Raw genomic sequence first — 20,582 nt, 5'->3', positions numbered from 1 at the left:
GTCGGTGCCTTTTAGCTGCCTCACTTGACTTTGGTGAAGGAAAGGGGCTCCTTTGGTTGGTGTGACACGTCTGAGTAGCACTCTGCTCTTAAGCCACTTAGCAGACGGTAGGGATGTTCTCTGAGGCCTCCAAGATTAAAGAAGTCCATGACCTGCTCTAAAGAGGGAGGCTCGCTACAAATTTGTAATCAGTGTGATTGGAAGGAATCATAATGCATAACAGTTAGAACCTTGGTCAATTAGCCCAGCATCTACTCAGAGTTTGGAGAGAGATGTTTCATTTGCTCTCTTCTGCAAGTGCAGCCACCTTACCCACTGTCCGCACTTTGGGATATTTGCCTTGACAGATCAATCTCATGTTAATATAATACCTTTGTACAACAGAACCGGTTGGATTTTAGATATGAATTTGTCTTAATTAAATAAATAAGGTTAGGTTAGATTCTGATACAAATAACTTCCTAAGCAACAAGTTTTATTTGCAACAATGTATATCCTTTTTTAAAAATTTCAAAATATTAAGAGGGTACAAATGTTTTGGGTTACATTAATCATTGCTTTTGTAATGTTAGTCATGGCTATAGGTGTGTCCATCACCCAAATAGTGTTCTTTGTACCCTTTAGGTAGGTTTTTGCCCTGTCCCTACTCCCATACTTGATTTCTACTGAGCTTTACTTCTCTCTGTGCACATGTGTACTCACTGGTTAGTGCCAATTTAATAGTGAGTACATGTGGTATTTGTTTCTCCATTCTTGAAATACTTCACTTAGGATAATGGTCTCCAGTTCCATCCTAATTGTTGCAAAAGGAATTAATTCATTTTTTATGACTGAGTAGTACTCCATGGTATACATATACTACATTTTGTTAATCCACTCATGAATCGATGGGCTCTTGGGTTGATTACACATCTTTGCAATTGTGAATTGTGCTGCAATAAACATTTTAGTGCAGGTATCTTCTTGTTGAAATGACTTCTTTTCCTTTGGATAAATACCCAGTAGTGGGATTGCTGAATCAAATGGTAGGTCTACTTTTCTTTGAGGAATCTTCATACTATTTTCCATAGAGGCTGTACTAATTTGCAGTTACATGAACAGTGTATAAGCATTCCTTTTTCTCTGTATCTATGCCAGGATCTATTTTTTTTGGACTGTTTAATAAAAGCCATTCTAAGAGGGGTAAGGTGATATCTCATTGTGGTTTTGATTTGCATTTCCTTGATTATTAGTGACATTGGGCATTTTTTCATATGTTTATTGGCCATGTGTCTATCTTCTTTTGAGAAGCTTCTGTTCATGTCTGTTGCCCACTTTTTAATGGGGTTGTTTGATTTTTTTTCTTGCTGATTTGCTTGAGTTCTTTGTAGATTCTGGTTCTTAACCCTTTATTGGATATATAGCTTGTGAATATTTTCTCCCATTCTGTGGGTTGTCTATTTGTTCTGTTGATTGTTTCCTTAGCTGTGCAGAAGCTTTTTAGTTTAATCAAATCTTATTTATTTATTTATTTTTGTTGTTGTAACAATTTATAGTCTTTATAACACGTCCATAGTGGTCCTGAAGCATGACATGTGTGCATCATCATGATGGGCTCCTTTGGCCAATGAGGGTTTTCCTCCTAAATCTTTCCCCACTATAATGAGTTGAAAACATACTCCCTCTAAAAAGAGCTTATAAAAAAAAGGCTTAAGGGGTGGAGATAGATATGGGAAAAACAAATATATAGCTATCCTCAATATTTAAATTGTTGTCAAGGGAAAGAAGGTTCACATTTATTTCACATGATCTCAAGCAATAAAAGGAGGATCAATATGTGGAAGGTACTAGAGACAGATTTGGGCTTACTACCAAAGAATAAAGAACAAAAAAGGAAAAAGAAAAAAATCCAAAGATGAAATTTACTGCTATGGAAGGTAGCAAATTCAACATCAGATGATGTATATGCACCTAGTATGTAAGAACACTTAGTAGAAAGGCAGAAGAGATTTAAATATTAAAATCATTGAACTAGCTGACTTTTAAGATTTATGATCTTTAATAATTAGGCTTGACAATTTTGAGATGGCATTGATTTCTTTGTAGAGAATAAAAAGGTAAACATAAATACCAAAAGAATGAGGCAATTCCTATTCCTCTAGTTTAACCAGAATTAAGACAAGTGTGGGCATTCAACTACAAGAAATTAAGGCCCTACCATTTGCCCAGTAGCAGTTTACCCTAGTTAAATTCCTCCTCTTAATGGATATTTATTGAGATTGAGTTACTTATACTATGCCAGATATAAGAGTAGGTATGATAGCAAAGACAGACCCAAATTCTACTTCCATTGAATTTTCTGGAGTCTACTGGAAAAGATAAAAATTTAACAAGTTATTACAATAAAAAGAGTGTTAAGATTGCTCAGGTAAAGGGCATTATGATGGTTTTCAAACATGATCATAAATTCTTTGATTCTCTTTCTACTGAGAGAATGGGTCTAAATTCTCTCCACTTGAATCTAGATGGGCCTTGCAACTACTCTGACCAGCAGATAAAATAGGAGTAGCTAAGTCACAAAAGCCATAAAGCTTCTGCCTTGTTTGTTGGAAGATGAGCTTCTGGAACCTGGAGGCATCATATAGGAAGTCTAGCTCCCCGGAGCCCCAGCATGATTTGAAGAAGCTAAGCTTCATGGAGAGACCATGCATAGCTCCAGTTGACAGTTCCCAGCTATGCCTCACTTTCTAGTCATCTCAGCCCAAATGAAAGAAGTCAGCAGATTATTCCCATTAAAGTCTTACTAGCTGAAACTCTAGATATTATGGAGCACAGACAAACCATCCTCTCCATGCCCTATCCAAATTCTCAACCTACTGAATCCATGAACATAATAATAACACCACTGTTTGTTTATGCCAATAAGTTACGGAATGGCTTGTATATGACAATGGTTTATCTCAACAAGCACCATGAGAACATTTATCAAGAAGACCTGATGATGCTGGGAAAACTGGGTAACTACATGCAGAAGAATGAAATTAGGCCCCCTATCTCTCACCATACACAAAAGTCAAATCAAAATAAGTTAAATATGTACATATAGTACCTGAAACTATAAAACTACTAGAAGAAAACATTGGGGAAATGCTCCAGAACATTGGTTTGGGAAAAGATTTTTTTTGTGTAAGACCTCAAAAGCACAGGCAACCAAAGCAAACATAGACAATTAGCATTGCATCAAGCTAAAAAGCTTCTGCACAGCAAAGGAAGCAATCAACAAAGTGACGAGACAACCCACATAATGACAGAAAATATTTGCAAACTACCCATTTGACAAGGTATTAATAACCAGAATATATAAGGTGCTCAAGCAAAAACCCCGAATAGTTTGATTTTAAAATGGGCAAACAATCTGAACAGACATTTCACAAAAGAAGACATACAAATGGCCAACAAGTATATGAAAAAATGCTGAATGTCACTAGTCATCAGAGAAATGCAGATCAAAACTACAATGAGATATCATCTCACCCCAGTTAAAATGGTTTTTATCAAAAAGAAGGCAATAACGAATGCCTGTGAAAGATAAGGAGAACAGGGAACCCTCTTACACTGTTGGTGGGAATGTAAATTAGCACCACCACTATGGAGAACAGTGTGGAGGTTCATCAAAAAACTAAAACTGGAACTACCATAGGATCCAGCAATTCCACTACTGTATATATATCCAAAACAAGGGAAATCAATATGTCAAAGAGATACCTGCACTCCCATGTTTATTGCAGCACTATTCACAATAGCCAAAAAGTGGAATCAACCTATGTGCCCATCAGTGGATAAATGGATAAAGAAAATATAGTATATACACACGATGGAATATTATTTGACCATAAAAAGAATGAAATCTTGTCATTTGCAGAAATAGGGATGGAACTAGAAGTGATTATGTTAAGTGAAATAAGCCAAGCACAGAAGAGCAAATATGTTCTCACTCATGCTTGAGAGCTAAAAAAGTGGATTTCATCAAGATAGAGAATGGATTGCTGGTTACTAGAGGCTGGGAATGGGGGAGGGAGGGGAGATGAAGGGGAAAACTATATAAATGTATTTATTATCACTGAACCCTACACTTAAAAATGGTCAAGATGATAAATTATAGTTGTATATTTTACCTCAATAAAAAATAAATTAAAAAAAAGAGCAAGAGAAGGCTTAATCTTGTCGAGGGGCCAAAGATGACATCTCTGAGGAAGTCACATTTGAGCAGGGACGTGAAGAAGGAACAGGAGTAGCCACAAGAATGTTCCTGGGAGAAGAGACACTGAAGATCTAGTGGAGGTGAGAGAAGTCCTGGCCCTTGAGGAACTGGTAGAGCACAGCAGTCTAGAAGGGGATGAGAGGAGCAGAAGTTGGTGAGAAATTGAAGAGCTAAGCAGGGTCTGACCATGCTTGTCCCATAAGCAACATTAAAGCATCTGAACTTTACCCAAAGTGTGAAGAAAAACCACTGAAAGGTTTTCGGTTTCAGAATAATGTGACTGGAGGTGTTTGCACTAGGGGCAAGGCTGAAGTAGAGAGAAGCTGTAGCTATACTTCAGGTGAGAGAGGATGGTGGCCCCACCAGGGTGATAGCACAGAGGATCAGTATTTAAAAGGTAAATCCATAGGATTTAATAAACCCTTGGCTGTAGGAGTGGGGAGTGAGAAAGCGAGGCATCACCTGGGCTTCTAACTGGACAGTGAGTTGAATGCTTGTATCATTTACAGAAAAGACACAATGGGGGAAGAACAGGTTGAAGGACTGATTAGCAGCTCCATCTGCGGCATGGGGAATCTGAAGTGGCAAAGCCCAGGAGACAGCTGGCTAAACGTCGATAAGGAGGAGAGTGTAGGGAGAAACTCACACGATTTTGTGTCTTTTACTCTAGATACTTTATGTATGTTGTTTCCTTTAATTCTGATAACGACCATGTAGGAGTGTTCAGAAAAGTGAGTTAACTTGACAGAGGTCATAGAGGTAGGCAGTGGTAAGGTAGAGACTTCAATACTGATATTATTTCATGTTCAAAGTGAACAACACATTGCACACCCTTTCATATTAAAAAAGAAAACAAAATCACAATGCCAGGTGATAGTCTTTAGATGTGGAAGGCATCAAAAGTCAACTTCTGGGAATGCCTTTCTAATCAGTTTAGTGGGTAACCTGAACGGGGCCAGGGTAACTAATGGAAAGCTGGTTCAAGCCACAGTATAGACAGCAATGCCACTTGGCCCTATGACACAGTGGCTTCACTGGTGCCCTGGTGTATTCTGGATAACTAGAATGTTCTATAGAGCATGCCATAGGTCTTTGTATAGTAGAGACCCTCAGGGTTCTGCAGCACAGTCATGCCTTCTTTGCAAGATGTAATTTTTCATTTAAGATATAGCTCTTAGATAGCTATTGAACCCTAGTAATCATTATGATAACTATCATTTGTCAAGCAGGTACAATATGATAGGTATTGTAGTAAGTGCTTTCCATGTTTTAATGTATTTATTCCTTACAACAATCATACGACATAGGTATTATTTTTTACCTTCATTTCATAGACAAGGGTAGGACTCCTGACCTTAAGACACCAGGTGACAATGAGACTCTAGCTATTCACAAGGAGCTGGGTGTCAATAAGCCACCTGGCTATAAATCCAGGCATGCCTAGCAGTACTGACTCATGAAATGAAAGTGGACTGGGCCTGAAGACACAGGTAATTTGCACAAACAGGGAACTAATGCTCCCAGCATGCCACTTCTGCCACACCGACATCCTTCCCTTATCCTACACCCACGGCCCATAGGGCGTGGCAATGACTAGCTGACCGGAAGGAAAAAATGAGCCAGTTTTACAGCTGTGTCTACACATATGCTGGCCCTAGACAGAAGGAGACTGCTGTGATTGATGGTGCTGCTCTGAGCTGCCCCTGAAAGGGGGTGAAGGGAAATTTTCCATGTGGGTATAATTTCAAGAGGATTATCTCAATGTTCACTTTACCTGAAGTAAAGGATTTGTAACTGGAACATACTCAATAAATATTTTTTGAGTAAATGAATAAGTGATGGATTCATAACATTTTGTGGGAAGTAGCTAGTGGTTTGGCCAGTTGATTAGGGACATTGAAGGAATAAGATTGGAGAATCTGTGAGAAAAAGAGTCAGAAACATTATATGGAGGGATCTGTTGGAATTGACCCAGAGTGTATGAATAGTGTATGGAGGTGGTTTTAAAGAGTCAGGTGGAAGAGATGAGCTGCCATGTGTGTGTCAGGCTTCTTCCCCAGCAACCTGGTACTTGCTCAATGGGCTCATGATAAAATGCTGCTAGTGGTGGGGACAGAAGCTGTGCCTTGCTCAATGACATGGATTGCCCTTACCAAGGCTAATCTGGCTACTGTCACTCTGAGCCCTTGACATGGTATAATACCCCAAAGAAATTAGCCCATGTTGGCCAGGTACACTATACTATACCCTTTCTATCATGGGAAAGGCAGAAAAAGAATTTGAATTTTCTTCCCTTATACTCCAAGTTTGTGCCAACTGTGCACTCTAGTATCCCACAGCACATTGCTTCTTCCTAAGGAAGTTCCTTTACTGCATAAGAAGTAAAGCAATGGGCTGAAGCACGGGGATTCACTACATCACCCAGAGGATACTGCCCTTATAAAACAATGGAACGGCCAATTGAAGACTCAGATATAGCATGAGCCAGGAGACATCATTTTGTGAGGCTGGGTGCTGTTTTATAGGAGGTGGTTTTGCCCTGAATAGTGAACAATATATGGTGCTATTTCTCACAAAGCCAGCATAGATACATAGGTGGACAAATAAGTGGAAATGGTACTTTTCACAATTACACCTAATGACCCATTTACAAAATTTCTGTTTCCCATCCTTGAGACTCTAGGCTCTGCTGGTTTTAACTTCTAATGCCTTCCACCGGGAGAAAAACAGTGGTTACATTGAATTAAAATCTGACTCAAGTGTTTGCCTTTTGGGGTTTATCATACCACTAAGCAAACAGGCAGAAAAGAGGATTACAGTGTTGGCTGGAACAATTGATCTATCAAAGGGAAATAGGACTGCTGTTGTTTAATAGAGGTAGGGAGAAGCAGATGCAATCCAAGGAATTCCTAGGACACCTTCTAGTATTGCAGGCCCAGTGGTAGATGTCACCCTATACAAGCAAGTTCTTCAGAAATTAACATAGGAGTCAACCAATTGGGTGAAGACCCTCCCTCAGCCAAGATACTGGCTGACTGCAAAGGACACATGTAATTCATAGTAGAGAAGAAAAATTATAAATGTGAATTGTGATCTTGACCATTTACCAAAGCAAAAACAATTTACAGAAAGAAGGTGTTCATCCTTGATCTGCTGCCATACACACACAAACAGAAAATTTCCGTCTACCTCCTTTACCTCTTTTTCTTACTATTTTATGTGAACCTTAAAATGTAGTTCATAGGTCATGGAATATTGAGGTGGATTATAAGACTAGAGGACAATAGGACAAAAAGATATCACCTAGAACGGTGGATTTGGAGCTGGAGGCTGTAACAAATGAGACTTTGAGTTGATTCCCTTAGCGAATGGAGTGAATATGTTTTAGGTTGTAAAAGGTAAAATTACACAGTGTTAGGTGGGAGGAAATTTTTTGGTGGTTGAAGTTTAGAAAGAAGGGTATACGTTGATTTTTCCAACTAAAGTTGTGGACTGTAGGAGGCATTCTCTTGCTTTTTATTTCTTTTTTCTCAGCTTCTTAGCTCCCTTCTTCTTGAAGAAATCCCCACTATTACCTGGTGCTCGATGCTGGCTCTCCTAGCCTCCCTTACAGCTACAGCACATGCATGTGACCTGAGCTCAGCCCATCAGATGCTTTACTAGGAGGCCAGTGATGAAAGGAAGCAGGGCCTGTGGAGAATCCGTTAAGCAGGAATGTGATCCAAGGCAGCTCTGCCAGCAGAGATGCCCAGAGTAGCAAGACAGCAGAGGAGGGGGCCAGCCATGGCATCTTGCTGTCAGTGGTTGGACTTGCTGGGATAACTCTGTGAAGGGAGCTGCGTTCCAATCCTGACCCTTTCCTATGTCCTCAGCCTCCATTATTCCCAATCGTTTTCTAAGTTTGGGTCTGCAGTCTCACTGATGATTCTGTGAGCTACTCAAATATCTTTCAATAAAATCTTTTTACTGAAAAATTTAACTAGAAATAATTTCCTTTTTTTTTTTTTTGTCTTTTTACTTTTTATTCTTTTAGCATTCTGTACACTGATATAAAGGTAAAAGAAAATGACTGAAACTTATATGAAAGAACACTTCACAATTAAATCCACAATTTTATACACATATCTTATTCATCAGTCAATGAAAATTGCCAATTATTATAAAAACAGGACAAATTATATCATGAAAGAATCAAAAAATAGAAAAAAAATTCATAAAAAATATATCCAACTATGAAAAGTATTGCTCTCTTGGTGTCTTCACATCCTCCTCTTCTGTGTGCTTACGTACAAAACATTGTTTCCTTGGATAAATGCATCCCCATACTTATTTTTCAGTTGTCCATTTACATATTCTTCTATCTGCTCCAGGGCTATATTCATGTAGCCATCCAGGCAAGCCAGGACCCCTCGATAATCCACTCCAGAATTTAATTTTACCACAACTGGCTGTCCAGTGATTTGCTTTAAGAAGTCACTAGGGGTTTGCTTCCGAAGACTCATTTTAATAATCTTGGGAGGCAGGAAACCTGAGTTCTAATCCCAGCTCTGCTATTTAATTAGTGGTGTCACTTGGGTAACTTATCCTTTCACCTCTCATGGCCCCAGGTTCCTCATCTCGCGGCCAGGATCCAGAACCCTCACTCCAGGCGCCCCACAAGCCCGGCCTCCTCTAGAAATAATTTCTATTGTTTGAAAACTAGGTGCTTTCTAAGATTCCTCACATCTTATAATTATGTGATAATATAAAACTCACATTAAAATATATAAAGAAAATAAACATCTTCTAAACAGGTTCCCTTCACTAACTTTTTAATTCTTATTTAATATCACCTGATAGCTATATGTATGTATGTGTGTGTGTATATATTTTACATATATGTATATTTTTTCTCTTTCAGGGGTAGGTCCAAACAAAAGATAAACACCAAATGCTTGAAGTTCTATTGTAGCTGTCACAGCAGTGGCATTTTGTAAAAACTGCTATTACATTTCTCCCAATCCATGGCTTTATACTACATGCTAGGTTCTACCTACCTAGCCCTGCAGCTTTGTAAAATCCTTATAAAGTTTATGTCTAAAAGATCAGTATTTCATTACCTAAAAGTGCTTAGTAAAACTCCTGGCTAAGAAGTTAGTGATAAAGACATCAATAAAATATATGATGGTTGCCTCCCCTTAACTCACAAATACCCTGTGAGGCGCCGGAGGACACAGCGTCCCTTTGCTGCTTAGGAAGCCCAGTAAATCAGTTACCTCTACATACAGGTGTAAATGTTGAATGGGAGCAAGGAAATGTAGTTTCAAAACAACCTAATGCTCAAAGAGAAACTTTCAAATATCTGTAGCACGAATTATGGACCAAAATAAAACTCTGTGTTACTGGAGAAGAGAATTTGAGATAATTGATTCTCAAAAAGACCATAGCAACTAGAGGTCACTTTGACATATACATACGAAAGAAAAATAATGGTGAGCACTGAAGGTGTACAATAATTTTCATTTTATATAAAAATACCCTCTAAAGGGTTTCTGAATATTGTCTGGCCTCTACCAAACACATACCGGCTGACAGTCCATTTTATGACCTGAACAAGCAACTGCAACAGACAGATCAATTTAACATACAGCAAAAAAACAGTAGCTTTTTAAATAAGCCAAGATTTCTAAAATAAAAAAATCAAAGTTGTAAACAGTAAAGTAAAAGCAGACCAAACTACTAAACAAAAGGCATGCTTCAATTGCCCATGTTTGAAAGGGACCATAGATGTGCAGCCAACTTGCATACATCAGGAGCTAAATCATCATCCAAGACCTCTGGAATGACCCTCAGCTGTGTCGCCTCTACCCAGCTGGTGCTCCGTCTGCCCACTGGCACAAGCTTGCTTATTCATTTTCACATCAAAATGGCTATACATTGCTTTGTCCATAAATTTCTTAACATTCCTCTGTCAATCTGCTTGCTCAGCTAAGCTCCATTCAAGAGCTACTACAATCATATCCAAACACATACACACCACAGTTATGTTATAATGATGAGCAGGTTATAAGTGTTATTATTATTATTATGTTAGACAAAATTACCTCAATGAGCTGGAAGACAGCATGTTGGCCACCAATGAGATCCCTTTCAGTCTTCTAAATTAATGCTAATTTGCAAAGCATTTCTAATATACATATAAAAGACAAAACAGACAGTCCTACTAAGAACTATATTTGTTTCATGGCCCACAGTGATCTTTGGTTTGCATCATTTGGCACATCTACTTGGAATGGGGATTTAGTTGACAGAGATTTAATGAACAAGAGCATTCCCACTAATTTTGAGAAATCTCATGCTGAGAAGCAAAAATATAACAAATGTTTATGAAATTTCTGATTAAGTTGCTTTACTAAACATATTCTTTAAAACTCTCAAACATTAGACTGTGAACCCACATTAAATGTCCTTCCAATACAACATGCTGAAATTTGCACATTGTTAAGAAACGACATGGAAAATAGAGAGAAACATCTGGTTTTGCCACTTAGAAAATGCAATAACTGTCAATTCCCTGATGCTGGCAAGCACCCCAAAACACACACTAGATTAGCAAAGGCAATACAGTGTTAGGAAGGCAGCTGGCTCTCGTCTCTTCCTTCCCAAATGGTCATCGACATCTTAAATTTCAAATGTTTACTATTTTATAGCACAGAAAAATACTGTTATTTTGGGGGGGAAATTACTAAAAACTAGTGTTTTTACTATAGAAAGCAATATTTTCTCCACTAAACGCATACAACTGGGTGCTTAGAGAAAAATATGCAGATTTTTTGCTTGAAGAGGATTTCTAGAATTGATAAACTCCTCCAGGAATATAAAGTTTCATCTACATGACTTCTCTGAACCATTTCAGTGACGATATAGCACTGGGAAAAGAGAAATTATGGGCATGTCTATAAAAAGTGGGATCTTCTCAAGAGTAAAATCTTAAGCGTCTGAATGGACCCCCTCTTGGCCAAGGGGATTTCCTAAAACTAAATTGCCTACCACGAGAAGGGAGGTCAGACATGCCTCATCATGCCCCTCTCCCGTCTTGGAGATATCCTTTGTAACCCATTAGCAGGCCTAAGGGTATGCAAGACAAACCTGCAGGTCCTCAATTTATACAACAAATACATGTCTGGTGACTTGTCTCTGATTGACAGTTCCTTATCTTGAAAACATTCCAAACCTTTAGACAAAGCTTCATGTCTTTAACCAATTACAAGTCAAAGAATCTTTAAACCCACCTATAACCTGTAAGCCCTCCCCTTCCCCCCAACTTCAAGATGGCCCACCTTTTAGGGCCAAACCAATGTATGCCTTCCACATATTGACTTATGACTTTACCTGTAATCCCTGTCTCCCTGAAATATATAAAACCAAACTGTAACCCAGCCACAGCGAGTCCACTTGCTCAAGGCTTCTTGGGCATTGCTCTGGGTCATGCTCCTCAAATTTGGCTCATAATAAATCTCTTTAAAATTATTTTACAGAGTTTGGCTTCTTTTCCATTGACAACCCAATAGGGGATTTGGGGCCCATACATTAGAAAGTGTGGAGAGAATTTCTAGTACAATGATTCTCAAGCTTTGCTGCACTTGAAAATCCCCTGAGGATTTTCAAAAATTCTGGGGTCAGAATCCCACCGCAGAGAACTAATATATTTGGTCTGGGGTCTGGCTTGGGCATTGGGACTTTCAAAAGCTCCCAGGTGATTCTAATGTAGCAAAGACTAGAAGAACAACTGCTCTAGTGTCACATTAGCATCGTGTGGTGAAATTTTTAGAATCCTTATCATCCGTTTGTTGGTTGTACCCAGCTCCAGTTTTCCAGCTATGAAATGATATCTGGAGAAACTACTTGGCTAAGTAAATCTGCTTTTAGAAGTCTTTAAAATTACTTTCTAAAGTATGTTGTTAAAAAAAGTTAATACATAAAAATTATCACAAAGGAGGTAAAATGAGAAAGGCAGGCTATTAAATCACAAGAAACAACAGCGAAGATAAGTAAATGAAAGGCCACGATTTATTCTTATAAAAACAATAATTGGCACATACAGAGAAAGAAGAGTGTATGTTAACTACAAGAGAGCCGAACTTTCGAAAAGTTAGAGATTGAACATTTTAACAAGAATTCACAAAATGTCATAATGACAAGGAGGGAGAGGCCCCTATGTGTGGAAGAATAGCCCAATTTCTGCTTCTTTACTCTGCAGCATTCAGTGGTAATAAGCAATGATGCTAAAGAAATACAACAAATGAGATCTGACCATTACATAGCCTGGCTTTCTATCTCCCTGTAGGTAGACTCTTTCACTACCCAACATAAAGACTACCCAGTAAAAGAAGTCTTTGGAAACAGGGTAAATATTTTAAATTGCCTAAAAAATCAACCAAACAAAAAACAAACAAACAAAAAGCCCCCAAAACCTCACCAACCTCAAAGAACCACGAAAGCCGTACAGAGCTATACACTGCTGTGACCAGGACTGTAGCATTAAAATTAACAAGGTTAGTTAGGAAGTGCAGTCAGAGCCCTACTGAAAAGAAAGAAAAAACCATTGCATGCAAAAGAAGAGAGTTTAGCTTCCAGCTGTGCATGGGAAAAGAAGACTCTGGGAAAGATTTTGGGGAAAGCTATCAGGAGGGCAAAATGGCAAGGGGCTGGGATGGCTAGAAAAGGACCTGGAGTACAGAATTAGAGAAATTCAGTACCAGGAGTAAACACTATGGTTAAAAAATAAAAGAGAAATGTATGTTCTTATAGCTATTTTGAAGATTGCTATTTCTGTTACCCAAAAAATTAAGAACATCTTCCACTTAATACTCTTATATTTTGATTATCATATTAACTTTTACACATTTCACATTACTTTCTAGTTTGCCCATTAGTTTGAAGCCCACAGCTAGACAATCAGTGAAACTGAAAACTTACCTTTGGCAAGTACCCCAATACCCACCAATTTATTGTTAGGACATCAAAAATGAAATGAAAACTACTAGAAATTAGGTAATAAGACACAATATTTCAGACCTTATAGAATGTGGCCAAAGACATACAGGAAAAATAATTACACCCAATGAATTTATTCAAAAATAAAAGAGATTGAAAAAAAGTAACTAAAACTTTCAACCCAAGAGTCCAGAAAAAGGTCAATAATATTTGGGGTCATGCTTCTTTCTTTGTCTTCCCGCAGTCTCCCTCCCCAATACATGAGTCACCAAATCTAACTAGTTTAAATACTTCATAAACACCTGTCAGCTTTCGTTCCACTGCCATTTCCTTAGTTCAGATACTTTTCTCACAGAGGTTACTAAAGGAAACTTATAATTGGCTTCTTAGTCACCAATTTCTATCTATTCCAAAATAATTTCACCAGAAAAAAACCATAAAATTTTCTAAAGGAACTAAGAGAAGAACTGGAGAGCTATTCTGGAGGCATGTTCCTAGGTTGGAGATTAAATTTTGTATATGTCAGCTCTCCTCAACAAAATTTCAATTAAAAAAAAAATCAACAGAATTTTTAAGTGAAATTTGACATAAGAATAGCTAAGATATTTTTGAAAAGAACAATGAACACTTGTTCTACTAGATAGCAAAACAGAATAATTAAAACAGATTAGTATTGATGTAGAAATATAAATATAGATCAGTTTTTATTTAATCTAATCAAGAGCACACATGATATAAAAGTATAATTAGAAATATATATATAATAAAGATGACATTTTAAATCAGTGGGTAAGGATGAATCATTAAATAAATAATTGGTGCTGAGATAGTTGGCTATCAATTTAGAAAAATTTAGCTCATATCATTCATGAAAATAAGTTCCAGATGGCTACAGAGCTAAATTTGAGAAGAAACATGAATAATATATAATATTTTCAAAGAATTAGGTATGTCTATTTGTGGGGATACCATGTAACATTTTAAAGTTTGTGATTTACAAAAATGATGCTTGATTTGGGGTACAAATGGGGTATGATATCCAGCTTTGCCTCTGCTTGTCAAGCTGTGTGCCATGGTTCACAAGAGGAGACTTTTCCTAATTTGTCCACTTGCAGTAGGAACTCTATGTACTCTGCCACCAGAAGGGGGCACCTTTTTCTAACTGGCACAAAGACCTTATATGCTAGCAGCATATCAGTAATAATTAATAGTAAACAGGCAACTTGTGCATACATAAATGCTTTTTTTTATACAATAATTGCTATGGACAGAATGTATGCCCCCAAAATTCATACATTGAAGCCCTAACCCCCAATGTGATGGCATGTGGATATGCAGCCTTTGAAAGTATGATTTTCATAATGGGATTAGTGCCCTTATAAGAACAGATATCAGAAAACTTGTCTCTTTCTCTACCATGTGAAGACAAAGCAAGAAGGCCATTCTCTGCAAGCCAGGAAGAGGGCCCTCACCAGAACATGACCGTGCTGGCACCTTGATCTTGGGCTTCTAGCCTCCAAAACTGTGAAAGAATAAATTTCTGTTCTTCAAGTCACCTAGTCTATAGTATCTTGTTATGGCAGCTCGATCTAATATGATGGGATTATGTTGTTAAATGTATTGGGCTTTTTGTTGTTGTTGCTCTTAAACTTGGTATATATATATATATGTATATGCATATAGATAGTATGTGTGTATATGTGTTAAACAGCAGATAACAATAATGACTTCTAGAAAAGAGATTGCATGTGGGTATTGGTCAAGGGGCACTTTTGCTTTAACTAGAATGTCCTAATGATTACATGTTTTATTTAAAATATTTAAAATGCTTGAATATTTTGAGAAAAAATTACATTACAGAATATCTCATGTTGTAAAAAGTTAACTGATAGGAATCACTTGTATTTAATGAATACTTACTATGTTCCAGGCAGTCTGTATGTTACATTCAATATTTAATTTGATCCTTGCAACAATCCTAAAAAGTAGATACTATTTATATGCTCATTGTACAGATGAGAAAACTGAAGCACAGAGAAGTTAAATAACTTACCCAAAAGTCACACAGCTATAAAGGATAGAGTTTCTCAGAAACTTTTCCTTGGGGCCACATGGTTTTATTACAAAAATAGAATAAAAACTTTGAAACATAAATAGAAAAATGAAATTTATTGACTTCTATTCATTTAATCCACATTTTTAGAATTAAATTGTCAGTATTAATTGTAACAATAAGAACATCAACAAGTAAGATTTTATATAGGCTTCATTCAGCTCCAGGGTCAAAACTAGCATGAGTCAAATACAACTCTCATGGCAGTTAATGTGTTAAATGAACAATAGTAAAGAAAGACAAAAATGGTCATTATATAATGGTAAAGAGAGCAATTCAACAAGAAGACATAACAATTATAAATATTTATGCACCTAACAGAAGAGCACCCAGATTCATAAAGCAAACCCTGATAGATCTAAGTAGAGCAATAAACAGCAGCATCATAATTGCTGGTGACTTCAACACCCCACTGACAGAACTGAACAGATCGTCCAAGCAGAAAATAAATAAAGAAACACTGGACTTAAATGGGACTCTAGAACAATTTGGCCCAACAGACATTTACAGAACATTTTACCCCAAAACTACTGAATATACATTCTCATCAGCATATGGAACACTCTCCAAGAGTGATCATATTGTAGGCCACAAAACATGGCTCAACAAATTTAAAAAAATTTAAATCATCCCATGTATCTTCTCAGACCACAGTGGAATAAAACTAGAAATCAACTCCGAGAGAAATACCCAATTCTACACAAAGTCCTGGAAACTAAAAACCTGCTGATGAACAATTATTAGATCAATGATGAAATTAAGATGGAAATTAAAAGATTCCTCAAGCTGAATGACAAAGGGAACACAAGCTATCAAAATCTATGGGATACAGCAAAAGCAGTCCTAAGGGGAAAATTCATAGCCTTAAGTGCCTCCGTCAAAATGACAGAAAGACCACAAATTAACAATCTAACAACAAATCTCAAGGAACTAGAAAAGGAATAGCAAACAAAACCAAAGCCAGCAGAAAAAAAAGAAATAACTATGATCATAGCAGAACTAAAGGATATCAAAAACAAGAAAATAATACAGATTAACGAAACAAAAAGTTGGTTCTTTGAAAAGATAAATAAAATGATAGACCTCTTGCTAAATTAACCAGGAATAGAAGAGAAAGGACTCAAATAAGCTCAGTTAGAAATGAAAAAAGGAGATATTTCAAATGATACCACAGAAATACAAAATATCATCTGTGAATACTATGAAAATTTCTATGCACATAAACTCAAAAGCATAGAGGAAATAGACAAATTTCTGGAAACACACAACCTCCCAACACTCAATCAGGAAGAACAACAAGTCCTGAACAAACTGATAATGGACAAGATTGAAGCAGTAATAAAAAGTATAGCAACAAAAAAGGCCCTGGACCAGATGTATTCACAGCCAAATTTTACCAGTTCTACAAAGAAGTGTTGGTACCCATTGTGCAGAAATTATCCCATAACATTAAGAAGGAAGGAATCCTCCCCAACACATTCTATGAAGTCAGTATCACCTCAATACTAAAGCCGGGAAAGGACACGACAACAACAACAAAAAGAAAATTACAGAACAATATTCCCTTTGAATATAGATGCAAAAGTCCTCACTGAAATACCAGCAAACCGAAGTCAACAACATATAAAAAAAAAATTCCACCATGACCAGTGGGCTTCATCCCAGGGATGCAAGGATGGGTCAATATATGTAAGTCGATAAATGTGATTCACCACATAAATAGAAGAAAAATCAAAGATCATATGATCATCTAAATAGATGCAGAAAAAGCACTCAGCATGCTAACAAAATTCAGCATGCTTTCAAGATAAAAAACCTCAACAAACTAGGCATAGAAGGAACATATCTCAAAATTATAAAAGCCATATATGCCAAACCCACAGCCCACATCATACTGAATGGGGATAAATTGAAAGCATTCCCACTAAGTTCCACTAAGAACTGGAACAAGACAAGGATGCCCACTGTTACCACTTCTATTCAACATAGTGCTAGAAGTCCTAGCTAGAACAATCAAGTAGGAGAAACAAATTAAGAGTATTCAAATTGGGAAAGAGGAGGTCAAACTATTGCTTTTTACAGATGATATGATCTTATATCTAGAAAACCCCAAAGATTCCACGAAGAGACTTCTGGAATTGATAAATAAATTCAGCAAAGTCTCAAGTTACAAAATAAATATATTCAAATCAGTAGCATTCCTATATACCAATAACTGCCAAGCTGAGAGTCCAATCAAAGACTCAATATCATTCACAATTTCTACAAAGAAAATGAAATACCTAGGAATATACTTAACCAAGGAGGTGAAAGATCTCTACAAAGAGAACTATAAAATACTGAAGAAAGAAATTGCAGATGATACAAACAAGTGGAAAAACATATCATGCTCATGGATTGGTAGAATCAACATTGTTAAAATGTCCATACTACCCAAAGTGATTTATAGATTCAATACAATCCCCATCAAAATACATACCAATGGCATATTTCACAGATCTAGAAAAAAATAATTCTATGCTTTGTGTGGAACCAGAAAAGAGCCTAAATAGCCAAAGCAATCTTAAGAAAAAGGAACAAATTGAGAGGTATCACATTAACAGACTTCAAACTATACTATGAGGTTATAGTAACCAAAACAGCATGGTACTGGCACAAAAATAGAGACATAGACCAACGGAGCAGAACAGAAAACCCAGATATAAAACAGTCCCTATATAGCCAATCGATCTTTGGAAAGCAGACAACAATATACACTGGGGAAAAGAATACCTATTCAATAAATGGAGCTGGAGAAATTAGATAACCACATGCAGAAGAATGAAACAGGACCCATATCTCTCACCACTCATAAAAAAATTCAATATGGATAAAGGAATTAAATGTAAGGCATGAAAACATAAGAATTCTAGAAGAAAATATGGGAAAATATCTTCTAGATATCGGCCTATACAAAGAATTTATGAAGAAGATCCCAATGGCAATCACAGCAACAACAAAAATAAATAAATAAATTGGATTTGATTAAATTTAAAAGCTTCTACGCAGCCAAGGAAATAATTAAGAGAGCAAATAGACAATCTACAGAATGGGAGAAAATATTCATAAGCTATACATCTGATAAAGGGCTAATAATCAGAATCTACAAAGAACTCAAGCAAATCAGCAAGAAAAAAAATCAAAGAACCCCACTAAAAAGTTGGCAAAAAACATGAACAGAAGCTTCTCAAAAGAAGATAGACAAATGGCCAATAAACATATGAAAAAAATGCTCAATGTCACTAATCATCATGGAAATGCAGATCAAAACCACAATGAAATATCACCTTACCCCTCTTAGAATAGCTTTTATTAAAAAGTCCAAAAACAATACATGCTGGCATAGATACAGAGAGAAAAGAATGCTTATACACTGTTGGTGTAGCTGCAAATTAGTACAACCTCTATGGAAAACAGTATGGAGACTTCTCAAAGAACTAAATGTCAACCTACCATTTGATCCAGCAATCCCACTACTGGGTATTTACCCAAAGGAAAAGAAGTCATTTTATCAAAGAGACACCTGTATTCGAATGTTTGTTGCAGCACAATTCACAATTGCAAAGATGTGGAATCAACCCAGGAGCCCATCAATTCATGAGTGGATTAACAAAATGTAGTATATGTATACCATGGAATACTACTCAGCCACGAAGAAGGACAACTTAATGCCTTTTGTAATAATTTGGATGGAACTGGAGACCATTATCTCAAGAATGGAAAAACAAACACCACATGTATTCACTATTATATTGGAACTAACTGATACGCCTATATATGCATAGGGGGAAGTAAATCTCAAAGGAAATCACACAGGGGTTGAGGAGAGTAGAGGGGATGGGCAAAAACCTACTCATACAGTGAACACTATCTGGGTGACAGGCACACTTTTAACCCTGACTCAAGCATTACAAAAGCAATTCATGTAACCAAAAACATGTGTACGCTCACAATACTTTGAAAGAAAAAGAAAAAATAAATCGCTATATCTTTTTATAATGTTTAGCCACATGAAATTGCAAATACTCAATTAGTTTTGACCTACAAAAATAGAATTTTCATATGGCTCAACCTAATATATCAGTTTATTTAGAAGTATTGTTTTTAAGAAACATAATCTTAGAATTTAAAAAAAGAAAAAAGGAAGTAAACGACAGAACTTTTCAAACCATCAGGGTTATGTGTGTTCGTGAAGACAAATCTGGAAATTGTTTTAAGCCTTCTTATTCTAACACAAAAAAACCATGCCTACAGTTAACATATCAAATGCAAAGTTTGTGAATTGTATTTCAGTAGTACAGAAAACATTTTAATCAATCAACCAAATTTCTTAGCACCATATAGTTACAAAAGAACACAACTTCTGGTTACTATCAAAAGCAAAAGTTACCAGTAATTTTTACAAGTTGAACTCCATCTCCCTAAATGCTTCTATCTACAAATATCATCAAAAATTTTCTGAGAATTATTTCTCTTATATATCCTGATATTTTAAAGGCCTTCTTCACTGATTTCACATGGGCATACACACATTGGATCCATAATTATCTGAATCTACAGCACTTCAACACACGAGTTGAACATATAGATCACAGACCCTTAAAAGTTGATCAACTCAGCCCTTGGAAGTTATCCCTTTCAATTTTACAGAGGATAAAATAGAGCCTCGTGGAGGTTAAATGACAGACTTTCCCAAGGTCTATTTAAAGAAGAGTTAAGACTAAACTTGGTTTCCTAGCTTCCAGTCCTTTGTACTCTTTTTGCTATCTTGTAATATGCCTATTTTTCTCCTGCTATGTAATGCAGATTAATCTGATTTTCTTTTTCTTTTTTTTTTCTTTTTCAACTGAAGTTCTGAGTCAGCTAATCTTGATAATTATTGGGAAAGGAAGCAAAAGACTGAAATGACTCTGTAAGCAAGGAAGCTCCCTGGCTGCCAGGTGTGCTTTTATTGAAAGCATGTCTTGTAATGCAGGGACTACACATTTGTTCTGGTTTTCCCATTCCTTTTAAATCCTGTGGCTCTCTTTTGTTTTGCTGGGATAGGTATAGACTACCTAATCAGCCTTTTGGCCACTGCCTTTGCCTTTCCATTTAGCATAACTATTTAGCTGTTTGGGAGTTTTGTCTAAATCCTTGTTTTAGACCCCTGGCCTGAGCTACCTGAAAAATAATCCAAATTTCACCCAGAAAATCCTTAGGAATGTGTAGCAT

General features: G+C 36.7%; 1 protein-coding gene across 1 annotated transcript in view; it reads right to left on the bottom strand.

Moving 5' to 3' along the window:
- Nucleotides 1-20,582, bottom strand: part of CCDC148 (coiled-coil domain containing 148) — a 222,059-nt gene that overhangs the window by 32,094 nt on the left and 169,383 nt on the right. The gene's annotated exons all lie outside the window — the stretch shown is intronic.

Source organism: Eulemur rufifrons, chromosome 1 (assembly GCF_041146395.1).
Source record: "Eulemur rufifrons isolate Redbay chromosome 1, OSU_ERuf_1, whole genome shotgun sequence".
In the NCBI taxonomy this organism is placed as follows: Eukaryota; Metazoa; Chordata; class Mammalia; order Primates; family Lemuridae; genus Eulemur; species Eulemur rufifrons.
The sequence above is the reverse complement of the archived record's forward strand: the minus strand, read 5'-3'. Positions and strand labels throughout refer to the sequence as shown.